Source organism: Saccopteryx bilineata, chromosome 5 (assembly GCF_036850765.1).
Source record: "Saccopteryx bilineata isolate mSacBil1 chromosome 5, mSacBil1_pri_phased_curated, whole genome shotgun sequence".
NCBI lineage: Eukaryota > Metazoa > Chordata > Mammalia > Chiroptera > Emballonuridae > Saccopteryx > Saccopteryx bilineata.
This window is the reverse complement of record NC_089494.1, coordinates 38,406,386-38,421,854: the sequence shown is the minus strand read 5'-3', so window position 1 is coordinate 38,421,854 and position 15,469 is coordinate 38,406,386. Positions and strand designations below refer to the sequence as shown.

Here is a 15,469-nt window from a genome sequence, read left to right as displayed (position 1 = left end):
GTTGTGTGCTGGACCCCAACACAAATAGAGATTTACTAACTAAAAAGTGGGATTTTTATTAGCATCAGTGAAAATTTTATGGGTTAAAATTATCTGATTTTAATTTGGGTTTAAACAATAGTTAGAAGAGAAGTAGCTGTTGGCATTCAGGGATGCCAAGAGAAGAACTGTAGATTGTTATACAAATCGTTGATAAATTCTACTTCTTGGGTTGGCAGAGGGTCCATAGATAATCCTTATACAGAATGGTTTATAACCTACACATAGATTATGCAATACTCTTTTTTTTTTTTATAAATTTTTATTAATGGTAATGGGATGACATTAATAAATCAGGGTACATATATTCAAAGAAAACATGTCTAGGTTATTTTGTCATCACATTATGTTGCAAACCCCTCGCCCAAAGTCAGATTGTCCTCCGTCACCCTCCATCTAGTTCTCTGTGCCCCTCCCCCTCCCCCTAACTCTCTCCCTCCCTCCCTCCCATGTCCTCCCTCCCCCCCCCACCCTTGGTAACCACCACACTCTTGTCCATGTCTCTTACTCTCATTTTTATGTTCCACCAATGTATGGAATCATGTAGTTCTTGTTTTTTTCTGATTTACTTATTTCACTCCTTATAATGTTATCAAGATCCCACCATTTTGCTGTAAATGATCTGATGTCATCATTTCTTATGGCTGAGTAGTATTCCATAGTGTATATGTGCCATATCTTCTTTATCCAGTCTTCTATTGAAGGGCTTTTTGGTTGTTTCCATGTCTTGGCCACTGTGAACAGTGCTGCAATGAACATGGGGCTACATGTGTCTTCACGTATCAATGTTTCTGAGGTTTTGGGGTATATACCCAGTAGAGGGATTGCTGGGTCATAAGGTAGTTCTATTTGCAGTTTTTTGAGGAACCACCATACTTTCCTCCATAATGGTTGTACTACTTTACAGTCCCACCAACAGTGAATGAGGGTTCCTTTTTCTCCACAGCCTCTCCAACATTTGCTATTACCCGTCTTGTTGATAATAGCTAATCTAACAGGAGTGAGGTGGTATCTCATTGTAGTTTTGATTTGCATTTCTCTAATAACTAATGAAGCTGAGCATCTTTTCATATATCTGTTGGCCATTAGTATCTCTTCCTGGGACAAGTGTCTGTTCATGTCCTCTTCCCATTTTTTTATTGGATTGTTTGTTTGTTGTTGAGTTTTATGAGTTCTTTGTAAATTTTGGATATTAGGCCCTTATCTGAGCTGTCGTTTGAAAATATCAGTTTCCATATAGTTGGCTGTCTGTTTATTTTGATATCAGTTTCTCTTGCTGAGCAAAAACTTTTAATTCTGATGTAGTCCCATTCATTTATCTTTGCCTTCACTTCTCTTGCCATTGGAGTCAAGTTCATAAAATGTTCTTTAAAACCCAGGTCCATGATTTTAGTACCTATGTCTTCTTCTATGTACTTTATTGTTTCAGGTCTTATATTTAGGTCTTTAATCCATTTTGAATTAATTTTAGTACACGGGGACAGGCTGTAGTCGAGTTTCATTCTTTTGCATGTGGCTTTCCAGTTTTCCCAACACCATTTGTTGAAGAGGCTTTCTTTTCTCCATTGTATGTTGTTGGCCCCTTTATCAAAGATTATTTGACCATATATATGTGGTTTTATTTCTGGGCTTTCTATTCTGTTCCATTGGTCTGAGTGTCTATTTTTTTGCCAATACCATGCTGTTTTGATTGTCGTGGCCCTATAATATAGTTTGAAGTCAGGTATTGTAATGCCCCCAGCTTCATTCTTTTTCCTTAGGATTGTTTTGGCTATTCGGGGTTTTTTATAGTTCTATATAAATCTGATGATTTTTTGTTCCATTACTTTAAAAAATCTCATAGGGATTTTGATGGGAATTGCATTAAATTTATATATTGCTTTGGGTAATATGGCCATTTTGATTATATTTATTCTTCCTATCCAAGAACAAGGAATATTTTTCCATCTCATTGTATCTTTTTCGATTTCCCTTAACAATGCTTTGTAATTTTCATTATATAGGTCCTTTACGTTCTTTGTTATGTTTATTCCTAGGTATTTTATTTTTTTTGTTGCAATCGTGAAGGGGATTATTTTTTTGAGTTCGTTTTCTAATATTTCATTGTTGGCATATAGAAAGGCTATGGACTTTTGTATGTTAATTTTGTATCCTGCGACCTTACTGTATTGGTTTGTTGTTTCTAATAATCTTTTTGTGGAGTCCTTCGGGTTTTCGATGTATAGGATCATATCATCAGCAAAAAGTGATAGCTTTACTTCTTCTTTTCCGATATGGATGCCTTTTATTTCTTTGTCTTGTCTGATTGCTCTGGCCAGAACTTCTAGCACCACGTTGAATAAGAGTGGAGAGAGTGGACAACCCTGTCTTGTTCCTGATTTAAGGTAGAAAGTCCTCAGTTTTATGCCGTTTAATAGGATGTTGGCTGATGGTTTATCATATATGGCCTTTATCATGTTGAGATATTTTCCTTCTATACCCATTTTGTTGAGAGTCTTAAACATAAAATTGTGTTGTATTTTATCAAAAGCCTTTTCTGCGTCTATTGATAAGATCATGTGGTTTTTGTTCTTTGTTTTGTTGATATGGTGTATTACGTTAACCGTTTTGCGTATGTTGAACCATCCTTGAGATTCTGGGATGAATCCCACTTGATCATGATGTATTATTTTTTTAATATGTTGTTGTATTCGGTTTGCCAGTATTTTGTTTAGTATTTTAGCATCTGTATTCATTAGAGATATTGGTCTGTAGTTTTCTTTCTTTGTGCCATCCTTGCCAGGTTTTGGTATGAGGGTTATGTTGGCCTCATAAAATGTGTTTGGAAGTATTGCTTCTTCTTCAATTTTTTGGAAGACTTTGAGTAGAATAGGAACCAAGTCTTCTTTGAATGTTTGATAGAATTCACTAGTATAACCGTCTGGGCCTGGACTTTTATTTTTGGGGAGATTTTTAATAGTTTTTTCTATTTCCTCCCTGCTGATTGGTCTGTTTAGGCTTTCTGCTTCTTCATGACTCAGTCTAGGAAGGTTGTATTGTTCTAGGAATTTATCCATTTCTTCTAGATTGTTGTATTTGGTGGCATATAATTTTTCATAGTATTCTACAATAATTCTTTGTATATCTATGATGTCTGTGGTGATCTCTCCTCTTTCATTTTGGATTTTATTTATTTGAGTCCTGTGTCTTTTTTCCTTGGTGAGTCTTGCCAAGGGTTTGTCAATTTTGTTGATCTTTTCAAAGAACCAGCTCCTTGTTTTATTGATTTTTTCTATAGTTTTTCTGTTCTCTATTTCATTTATTTCTGCTCTGATTTTTATTATCTCCTTTCTTCGGCTGGTTTTGGGTTGTCTTTGTTCTTCTTTTTCTAGTTCCTTAAGGTGTGAAGTTAAGTGGTTTACTTCGGCTCTCTCTTGTTTGTTCATATAGGCCTGAAGTGATAGGAACTTTCCTCTTATTACTGCTTTTGCTGCATCCCAGAGATTCTGATATGTCGTATTTTCATTTTCATTTGTCTGTATATATCTTTTGATTTCTGCGCTTATTTCTTCTTTGACCCATTCATTTTTTAGAAGTATGTTGTTTAGTTTCCACATTTTTGTGGGTTTTTCCCCCTCTTTTTTGCAGTTGAATTCTAGTTTCAAGGCTTTATGATCAGAAAATATGCTTGGTACAACTTCAATTTTTCTAAATTTGCTGATATTGTCTTTGTGGCCCAACATATGGTCAATTCTTGAGAATGTTCCATGTACACTAGAGAAAAATGTATACTCTGTCGCTTTGGGATGAAGTGTCCTGTAGATGTCTATCATATCCAGGTGTTCTAGTATTTCGTTTAAGGCCACTATATCTTTATTGATTCTCTGTTTGGATGATCGATCTAGAGCCGTCAGCGGTGTATTGAGGTCTCCAAGTATGATTGTATTTTTGTTAGTTTTTGTTTTAAGGTCAATAAGTAGCTGTCTTATATATTTTGGTGCTCCTTGGTTTGGTGCATATATATTAAGGATTGTTATGTCTTCTTGATTCAACTTCCCCTTAATCATTATGAAATGACCATTTTTGTCTCTGAGTACTTTTTCTGTCTTGTAGTCAGCATTATTAGATATGAGTATTGCTACGCCTGCTTTTTTTTGGGTGTTGTTTGCTTGGAGTATTGTTTTCCAGCCTTTCACTTTGAATTTGTTTTTATCCTTGTTGCTTAGATGTGTTTCTTGTAGGCAGCATATAGTTGGATTTTCTTTTTTAATCCATTCTGCTACTGTGTGTCTTTTTATTGGTAAGTTTAATCCATTTACGTTTAGTGTAACTATTGACACTTGTGGGTTCCCTACTGCCATTTTATAAATTGCTTTCTGTTAGTTTTGTATCTAGTTTGATTCTTCTTTTTTGTTTTTCTATCATTTGTTTTTGTTTGTTTGTGTTCCATACTTCTTTCCTCTGTTGCTACCTTTTTTAAGTCAAGTGTTTTTGTGGTGGTTTTTTTAAGGGTGGTTACCATTAAGTAATGAAAAGGGTACCTACCATATTCATTGTAGTACCCTATCTTATAAGTATTTCTGCACTTCATCATCCTTTGCTACTGTTAATCTCCATCCTCTCCCCCCTTTTTTTCCTTTGTTGTCACAGTTTAAGTTTGGTTTTATTGTGTTCTTGGTGGAGCTGTTACTTGTGGTGTTGTTTTCTTTTGTTCTTTGAATCTGGTTGGAAAACCCCCTTTAGTATTTCCTGGAGTGGGGGCTTTCTGTTGATAAATTCTCTCATCTTTTCTGTATTTGTGAATGTTTTTATATCTCCTTCATACTTGAAGGATAGCTTTGATGGGTATAGTATTCTTGGCTGAAAGTTCCTCTCTTTCAGGGCTTTAAATATTGGGGTCCACTCTCTTCTAGCTTGTAGAGTTTCTGCTGAGAAATCTGATGATAATCTAATAGGCCTTCCTTTATATGTTGTACTCTTCTTTTCCCTGGCTGCCTTGAGAATTTTTTCTTTGTCATTGGTTTGTGTCATCTTTATTATGATGTGCCTTGGAGTGGGTTTGTTGGGGTTAAGAAAACTTGGTGTTCTGTTTGCTTCTTGAATTTGAGGCTTTAGTTCCTTCCACAGGCTTGGGAAGTTCTCGTCTATTATTTGTTTCAGTATATTCTCCATTCCATTTTCTTTCTCTTCTCCCTCTGATATACCTATTATTCTTATGTTATTCTTTCTGATGGAGTCAGACAATTCCTGTAGGGCTTTCTCGTTTTTTATTATTTTTGAGTCTCTTTCTTCTTCTCTCTGTTGTGCCTCAAGTTGTTTGTCTTCTATTTCACTAATCCTATCTTCAATCTGGGCTGTTCTGTTAGCTAAGCTTGTTACCTCGTTTTTCAGCTCGTGAATTGAGTTTTTCATTTCTGTTTGATTTGTTTTTATAGTTTCAATTTCCTTGGTAATATATTCTTTGTGTTCATTGAGTTGTTTTCTGATCTCCCTATATTGCCTTTCTGTGTTTTCTTGTATATCTCTGAGTATTTTTAAGATTTCTATTTTAAATTCTCTGTCATTTAGCTCCAAGGCTTCCAATATGTTAAGTCTTTTCTCCATAGATTTTTCCACATCTATTTGTGTTACCTCTCTTTCTTTTGTATCCATAATATTCGATTTCCTCTTTCTTATCGTCATCTGAGGGTGGTCTTATTGATAGCACTAATTAGAATTAATAAAGAGTAAAAAGTAAAAAAAAAAAAAAAAAAAAAAAGGGTAAAACACCCCACAAAAAAAAACAGTAATAATTTATTATTTCCCCCTTTTTTTCTCTCTTTTCTTTCCCTCCTCTCCCCTCCTCAGGGAAATATCATGCCTATAATGGAGGGCCTGATTTGGGGTGAAGAGTTCAAGGGGCAAAAAAAAGGGAGTAGGGACCTACTAAATGCAAAAAAAAAAAAAAAAAAAAAGGAAGAAAATCTTAGACAAGCATAAGATGATTTGCTTGTATGTGATGGTCAACTAAGAGATATAATGAGAGGGATAAGAGGGAACCAGAAAAAAGGACCAAAAAAGAATAATAAAGAAGAAAAAATAAAAATAATAAGTAAAAATCTGTTGTATTAAGTGGAGCGAAGACTAAATACAATGGAGACCTTGGGTTGGGAGGACCCAAAATGCCACAAAAATAAACAAACAAGAAAAAAAGATAACAACAAAAGCAAAAAAGAGAAATAAAGCCAAAAAAAAAGCCTTGAGTCCCAAATTAACTAATTTGTTCGTGATTGAGGATTATATGGGAGGAAAGTAAAATGAGAAAAGAAAAAATGAATAGAAAGGAAAAAATAAGAAAAAGAGAAAAACGAAGGAAGAAATAAAATAGGAAGAGAAAAAAACAAAATAAAGCAAGACAAAAAAAAAAAAAAAGAGGAGAGAGTGAGAGTTAAGTGTTTTGGAGTATAACCTTAAAGGAGGGTGAGGATGAAGAAGAAAAATAAAATGCAACACTCATGGGTAGTGTAGTTCAAGAAAGGGGAAGCATAAGATGGGCAGAGAATAGAAGGACCGAGGTGGAGGAAATAAAGGCAAAAAGATAGAAGAAACAAACAACAACAACAAAAAAATAGTGGATCAAGTTGTAAAGTCTGTGGGTTTTTCTTGATTTTGAGAGGTTAACTTCTTCCTTTTTCTTTTCTCTCCCTCTTCCTGGTCGGTGACTCTGTACCCCAGGCTCTGCCCCTGTGTCACTCTTAGGTAGGGATTTGCAGTTGATGGGATTCTATGGCAATGTCATATAATTGGCTTTAGTCTTGCTGGAAGTAAAGGCTTGTTGGCGTTTGCAGGGTCCATTGATGAGAGAGTTTGCTTTCCTGGATTCTCTCTCCTAGTCCCCCCTTTCTGAATTAGCAGCCTGGTGATCCAGCTATAAGGCTGCAACTGCTTCTGCCTGGGGAGTAAGAGGCTCAAAGAGCTGGGAAATCCCCACTCTATCCCCACTCAGTGCAAGGCTTTGGGAAAGGCTCTGACAGTCAGGGCCTCCAGTGTAATCAGGCGGGAGTGGGAGTCAATTGTTGTCAAGGTGACTGTTCAGCGCCTATCATTTAGTTGGACCTCTCAACCCAGGCTTTCCACACTTTGTAGCCTGTTTTTGCAGGGAAGAAGAGGCACTAGTCTCTGCTTACGACTAGTGTAGTATAGACCTTATTATCTGCCAAGTCCTTCTTGTTAGCGTTTATCCCTGAATATGGAGGCTCTATTAATCAGAAGTTGCCCCCGCCCCTTTAGCGAGAGGCACTAAAAAATATCACGCCTCTTGTCTTGGATCGCTGAATTGAGAGAGATCTTATCAATTAGAACTGAGGGTGCGCAGATTTCATGGGTTAAGCTAATTTCAGTGATTGGGTCGCAGCTGTGCTTCCAAAGGTATTTTAGGCTGCCTGCGCGCGCCCCTCCCCCAACGCTTGATTGTTAGCTTGAATGGCTGGGTGAGGTGCCCCGCCCCCGGAGAGAATCTCCCAAGCCTCTCCCGCTCGCCCCATCGCTGGCGGCTGGACCGCACCAGGCACAGGATAATGGAGCCCCCTGGGTGTGCAGGCCAGCAGGGTGCCCTGGGCGCGTGGAATGCCCAAGGCACGCGCGCGAATGGGGCGCTCCGGGCACCGGTGGCCGGCGACCCTCACTCGCAGTGTGGCGGGCTGCTGGGAACGTCAGCGGTGCTCAACCGGACCGGGCGCGCGCGGCTGCTCACGGTGGCTCCCGGCGGCGGCTCGCGGGGGCTCGCGGCGTAGGCTCGCGGGGGCTCGCGGCGGCTCGCGGTTCCCAAGTATATGGGCTGACTCACCACAGGCACACTTCCTTGCGGTTTGAAAGAACGTCCCTGTGGTCGATTCCTCCACACCCTCGTCTCTCAGATTCAAGTGATAACAGTCCTTTCGCTATCAGTTTGTGTGGAACTCCGGAATGCTCCGAGGATAAATTTTTCTGTTTCTAGTTGATAAATTTGTTGTGATTTAGGGGAGAGCTGTCGGACGCGCTGCTCACGGCGCCATTTCCGTGACGTCACCAATACTCTTATATATACAAACTAGCATATTTTAAAATGATAAAGAGGCCCTGGTTGGTTGGCTCAGTGGTAGAGCGTCAGCCTGGTGTGCAGGAGTCCTGGGTTTGATTCCCGGCCAGGGCACACAAGAGAGGCACCCATCTGCTTCTCCACCCCTCCCCCTCTCCTTCCTCTCTGTTTCACTCTTCCCCTCCAGCAGCCAAGGCTCCATGGGAGCAAAGCTGGCCCCGCCTCTGAAGATAGCTCTATGGCCTCCGCCCCAGGCGCTAGAATGGCTCTGGTTGCAACAGAGCAGCGCCTCAGATGGGCGGAGCATCGCCCCCTGGTGGGCATGCTGTGTGGATCCCGGTCGAACGCATGTGGGAGTCTGTCTGACTGCCTCCCCGTTTCCAGCCTCAGAAAAATACAAAAAAATAAATAAATAAAACGATAAAGAAAATGAATGAGACATGCATCAATAATCAACAAATTAAAAGAATTTGTCCATGTTGGCCCTGGCCAGTTGGCTCAGTGGCAGAGCGTCGGCCTGGCGTGCAGGAGTCCTGGGTTCGATTCCCAGCCAGGGCACATAGAAGAAGCGCCCATCTGCTTCTCCACCTCTCCCCCTCTCCTTCCTCTCTGTCTCTCTCTTCCCCTCCCACAGCCAAGGCTCCATTGGAGCAAAGTTGGCCCAGGCACTGAGGATGGCTCTGTGGCCTCTGCCTCAGGTGCTTGAGTGGCTCTGGTCACAACAGAGCAACGTCCCAAGATGGGCAGAGCATTGGCCCCTGGTGGGCATGCCGGTTGAATCCTGGTCGGGTGCATGCGGGAGTCTGTCTGACTGCCTCCCCATTTCCAACTTTGGAAAAATACAAAAAAACAACAACAAAAAATAAAAATAAAAGAATTTGTCCATGTTGACAAAAAAGAATGACAAAGACATTGCATTTCTTGAATCATGTTAAAAAAAAAAAGATAACTTCATATATATAAGGTCTACCGGAAAGTTCTGTCCATTTTTGGAATAAAACAAAATACAATTTTTTCTTACCGTCAATAAACTTTATTAAATAATATAATTGCCATTATTATTAATGATTTCTTGCCAGCGTGAGGGCAATTTGTATATCCCATTTTTGAAAAATGTTTTATCTTTTGATGCAAAAAATTGAACCAGTGCTTGTTTGATATCTTCTTCATTTTTGAATTTTTTGCCCTTTAAAAAATTTTGTAAGGACAAAAACAAGTGATAGTTGGAGGGTGCTAAGTCCAGGGAATATGGTGGATGCAATAGACATGCTTCTGTAGCATTTCTTCCTTGTTGAAATTCATAAAAATTACAGTGGCGTAATGAACTTTATCAGTAGCCATGGGTACACTATCGCTTCACACATAAGACTAACATGAATCAACTTTGTTTTAGTTAATTTGCTACATCAGTATGTATACATTAAGTGATAAAAATAGAGAGGCACACATGCGCCAAATAAACATATGCTTACATGTCAAAACTTGTTGTGATAGAAACGGACAGAACTTTCCGGTAGACCTAATACCAGATGACCACAGTCATGTAAAAATATATGCAAAGGAAATTCACCAAAATGTTAATATGGGATGTTTATGAATAATGGAATTATGACTGTTTTCTTCATAATTTTTAGTATTTTCCACCATATACTCTTTTTAAAAATGTTTTATTTTATTTATTCATTTTTAGAGAGGAGAGAGAGAGGGAGAGAGAGAGACAGAGAGAGAGAGAGAGAGGAGAGAGAGAGAAGAGGGAAGGAGCTGGAAGCATCAACTCCCATATGTGCCTTGACCAGGCAAGCCCAGGGTTTTGAACCAGCAACCTCAGCATTTCCAGGTCGACGCTTTATCCACTGCGCCACCACAGGTCAGGCTATTTTCCATATACTCTGCTATAAGAGTGTATTATTTTTAAAAACAAGAAAAAATGTAAGAGAAATGAAAAACATCTATAAAGTGGGCATCACATGTCCTTTGTTCTTCCAAGATAGAAGCTGCATGCACTGGCTGGCCACTTTGTATTATGTGCATATTTCTCTAGGCTCCTAGGTACTCAGTTACTTTTATAGGTCAAGGGCATATATGGGATAGTGAGATACAAAAAAATGTTGGCCCTGGCTGGTTGGCTCAAGTGGTAGAGTGTCGGCCTGGCGTGCAGGAGTCCCGGGTTCGATTCCCGGCCAGGGCACACAGGAGAAGCGCCCATCTGCTTCTCCACCCCTCCCCCTCTCCTTCCTCTCTCTCTCTTCCCTTCCCGCAGCCAAGGCTCCATTGGAGCAAAAGTTTGCCCAGGCACTGAGGATGGCTCTGTGGCCTCTGCCTCAGATGCTAGAATGGCTCTGATTGCGGCAGAGCGATGCCCCAAGATGGGCAGAGCATCGCCCTCTGGTGAGCGTGCCGGATGGATCCCGGTTGGGCGCATGCGGGAGTCTGACTGACTGCTTCCCCGTTTCCAACTTCAGAAAAATACAAAAAAAAAATTAAAAATAAATAAATAAATAAATAAAAAGATGCTCAACATCACTAATCAGGGAAATGCAAATTAAAAACACAATAAGATATTTCAAACCTGTCAGAACAAATATTTTTTAAAAAACCCACAAAGAACAAGTGCTGGCAATGAAAGGAGAGCTTTTGTACACTGTTGGGGGACTGTAAATTGGTGCAGCTACTATAGAAAACAGTATGGAGCTTCCTCAAAAAATTAAAAATAGAGCTGTCATACGGATCCAGCAATAACATTTCTAGGTATGTAATCAAAGGGGGAAAAACACTATTTTGAAAAGATATATGCATCCCTATGTTCATGGCAGCATTATTTACAACAGCCAAGATAGAGAAGCAACCTAGGTGTCCATCGATAGATGAATGAATAAAGAAGATGTGTTACATACACACACACACAACACACACACACATATATATACACACACACATATATACACACACATATATATATGATGGAATATTATTCAACAATAAGAAAGAATTATTAGGTGGAAAGGAGCTTGGAATGTTCCAAGAATGGCAAGAAGGTTGGTGTATCTGAGTGGAATAAGGGGGGAGGGAAATAGCATGAGATGAGGCCCAGTACCTGTGATACTTGGCAGCACATTGTTGAATGAGAGACTGTTAAATGAAGGAGTTTTCCAAATTTCCCTGTTCTTTTTTTTTTTTTTTGCATTTTTCTGAAGCTGGAAACGGGGAGAGCAGACAGACTCCCGCATGTGCCCGACCGGGATCCACCCGGCACGCCCACCAGGTTCGATGCTCTGCCCACCAGGGGGCGATGCTCTGCCCCTCCAGGGCGTCCCGCGACCAGAGCCACTCTAGCGCCTGGGGCAGAGGCCAAGGAGCCATCCCCAGCGCCCGGGCCACCTTTGCTCCAATGGAGCCTTGGCTGCGGGAGGGGAAGAGACAGACAGAGAGGAAGGGGGGGGGGGTGGAGAAGCAAATGGGCGCTTCTCCTATGTGCCCTGGCCGAGAATCGAACCTGGGTCCCCCACACGCCAGGCCGACGCTCTACCGCTGAGCCAACCCGCCAGGGCCTAAACTTCCCTGTTCTTTATTGCCTCTGTTTGCTGATACAAAAAGACCTGCCACATAATTTTTGTTACTGCATTTTCAATGACAGATGTACAACTCAAGAGCTGAAAGTACTGCCACTAATGGTTCAGCTAAAGCTGGCTGTTGTCTAGATGAACTAAAAAATTGGTAGAAGGTAGAGGAAGATGGGTATTTATCAGGACCAGAGAAATAGTAGGAATTGTGATAGATAAGGATGTTGGGCATACAAGAGCCCTTGGGTAAGTGACAGGTACTCTGTTTAGGCAGATACTAGAATCAACCTAGATAAGTTGGCAATAGTAACAATAGCAACAATACAAAGCCAGCAGTTTTTGATACTACTCAGAACCAAAAGAGACCTACAAGGAATAGTACTTCCTTTATGGTGGTGGAGGTCTAACAAAACTATTGCAATAATTTATCCTTTACTATGGAAATGTCCAGGCATGCCCCAAGGCCACTATGACCTTAAAACAGTGATTCTCAACTAGAAGAGATTTTGTTTCTCGGAGATACTTGGCAATGTCTACACTCCATCTTCTTTTCCTGAAGGGTCCTACTTCCTATCTATCTCATTAACTCTCCTCAACTCCCCCATTTCCTCAACTCTCACCTGGCTGACTCCTCCTCATTTTATAAGACTGAGCCTATGTCACCCCACCCAGGAAACTCACCCTATGAGTGAGATTCAGAGATAGCATGCTTTGATATTTCTGTGTGGTGCTTATAAAACATCACAAACATGTCTAACTACCCTGACCACTTTGTATTAAAATAGTTTCTACATGTCTTCTCCCTGAACTAGACTGTAACACCTAAAGCAACTTAGTTACTGGCATCCACAGGCCAAGAATACTGCTCAACATCCTATGTGGCATACAGAAACCCCCCCAACAAAAAATTTCCTGGCCCATAATGTCAGAAATGCCAGCACTGGGAAATCCTGCCCTAAAAATGTCACTAATGGAGGAGAACCTTAATATTTGTTCAGTTTATCTCTCACCCTCTGGAGGGTATGTGTCTCTCCAAGGCCTCCAATGTATTTACCATTCTTGGTCATCTAATCTAATTAACATGACTAATACAATGCCATCAATACAGTGGACTAATATGATGTTTTGCTGTCTGTGCAGATGCCCAGGTCCCTTAAGACTATAACAGAGTTGAACTGACAGACTATATTATGGGAGAATCAACATAATCCAACGGTGAAACTTTAAATGTATACAGTTATGCAACCCAAGAAAATGCCCAATTTTAAATCCTCCTTATTGTTAGGAATGGGAAACAACTCTTTATCAGAACAAAACCTGCTTACCATGTACTTTAGGTCATGTTAATCTGCTTAAATACCACAGTCTGGAACAACTGCAATGGAAGATTCTACTTGATTGAATTTGTGATAGTTCACTGTCATCCTCCAGCATCTGTTTAGCATTTGAAAGGGCTAGACTTCAGTGTATATATTATGGGGACTGCCATCTTTGTATTTTTTAGGCCTTTAAGGGCACCCTTCTCTGCCAAATTTCCTAGGATATGATAATATTTTGCAGAGAAGGTTTTCAGTAGCCTTCCCCATATGTTCTTATTCCACAAGCCAAGGAACTATCATGGAGTTTGGCCAACTTTTAAATATGTTCATTCCAATTATACATTTGGGAATTTGGGAAATGACATTTGGCACTATGAACTAAACCCAGGCCAGGACTCCATTTGTGACCTTATATACACCCCCTCTAGGAGGCTGCTATGACACTTTGGATATCAATGTCAATTTGGTTACTGTATCCACAACCCTCAAAATATTTGGTTATTCCACTGTTCTCAGTGTAGTTACCAGAGTAAATGATAGGTAGCTTGGGAGAAGTACTACAGGATTAACTAATACATATTTACCATGGTATTACATCATTCTTAGTCCTAGGGAGCTAGCTTCTCTTTCAATCAAATAGTTCTGGGTCTGAAAACTAGTTCAGGTTTGGAAACTTAAGAACCACCTTTTTTTTTTTTTTAAACTGGAATAGCTGCCTTCAGCCTCCGGAACATCCATTCTTGATTTCTCTTGGGATGTATAGGTTGAGCAACATCCTACTAGGCTGCCCATCAATCTTGCCTCTAAGGACACCCTGTTGTATTGACCACCTCTATATTTTTCCATAGGTGAGGATGTCCCAGGCACCCATTCTGACCTTGTGCTAATTATAATTGTGCCGACCTTCCATCTGACAATTAAGCATCAACACTTGGCCTCTATTTTGGGATTCTCTACTCCATTACCTCCCACCCTTTTATTCCCCCTCCCCATCACTATAATGAAGCTCAGCTCTGTCACGTTATCTGCTACTATCAACCTGGGCCTGTAAGGGCAGCCACCATGAGTAAACAGCACTGTGCTGAACCATATTGGAGACTATATGGAAAACTGGGTAATATTAATCCTGTCTTTACTTAAAATTTGACATCTTGTTCATCATGAATTCTTCTGCATTAATTTTGATTTTTTAAGATGTCATAGTGAAATACTATTTATCTTGGTTACTGAGTTTTTTGGCACCCACTTAATTTTGCATCTAAGGCAAGTACCTCACTTCACCTTAATCTGGGTCTTGTTCAGTGATGCTGGTGCTGCTCTTATATTCCTTACTGCTTTAGGGATCAAAATGTTTTCTGAGCCATACCATGGAGCATAGATATAAGGTAGGTTTTCTGGCCTTAGCATGAAATATCAACTATAGCATATCCACTTCTCTGAGCCCTTTGATTCCTTCTTCTGTCATTTTCCACAGTAGTTCTGCCATTCTGCACCACTTAATGTGGGCCATTGCTTTCTCTGAGTTTCTAAATCCCATCCTAGTAGATAGTGTTAACACTGCCTCCCAGATCCTTGTTATGGTATTCCATATCATGGAATAGTGCTCCCGTATTGAGAAACACTCCCTGTCCACCATTATGTTCTGCTACCCACCCCTGTGCCTTGATTTAGGGCCCTCAATTTAGTTCCTTATGTCACCTTCCAACTCCTAATTGTACATGTTGGCTAGGTCCATTGGCTCCTATGAGGAGTCCTTTTCCTCCCTTAGCAGACTCAGCATTTCCTGAAGGCCAGGCGATACATGACTTAACCCTAGTTATTGGTTGGGTGTGCAGGAGAAAAACTGAGGCAAGTTCCCGAGTAGGGCACCTGTTGTTTTGTAAGTCAGCATTCTCCGTGTATTCTTCAAGCAAAGAGGAAGCACTTGCTTTACGACAGGATTAGGCCACTTCTGAAGGCCCAGAGGATTCAGGGGAATCTATCTTCCTTCCTATCTTCCTTCCTTCCTTCCTTCTCTTCTTTCTCTCTCTTTCTTTTCTTTCTTTCTTTCTTTCTTTATTGTGACAGAGACAAAGAGAGTCAGAGAGAGGGACAGATAGGGACAGACAGATAGGGAGAGTGATGAGAAACATCAATTCTTTGTTGTGGGCACCTTAGTTGTTCATTGACTGCTTTCTCATATGTGCCTTGACCAGGGGGCTACAGCAGACTAAGTGACCCCTTGCTCAAGCCAGTGATCTTGGGCTCAAGCTGGTGAGCCTTGCTCAAACCAGATGAGCCCACGCTCAAGCTGGCGACCTCAGGGTCTCGAACCGGCGTCCTCCACGTTCCAGTCTGACACTATATCCACTGCGCCACTGCCTGGTCAAGCTACTTATTTATTTATTTTTAATTATTAAGTGAGAGGAGAGGAGGCAGAGAGAGAGACTGCTGCATGCCCCCAACCGGGATCCATCCAGGATCCATCCAGGATCCACCCTGTGGGGGGATGCTCTGCCCATCTGGACCATTGCTCC

General features: G+C 40.7%; 1 protein-coding gene across 2 annotated transcripts in view; it reads right to left on the bottom strand.

The window, feature by feature from the left end:
* SF3B1 (splicing factor 3b subunit 1) overlaps window positions 1–15,469 on the bottom strand; it is a 79,085-nt gene that overhangs the window by 43,823 nt on the left and 19,793 nt on the right. The window lies entirely within an intron of this gene.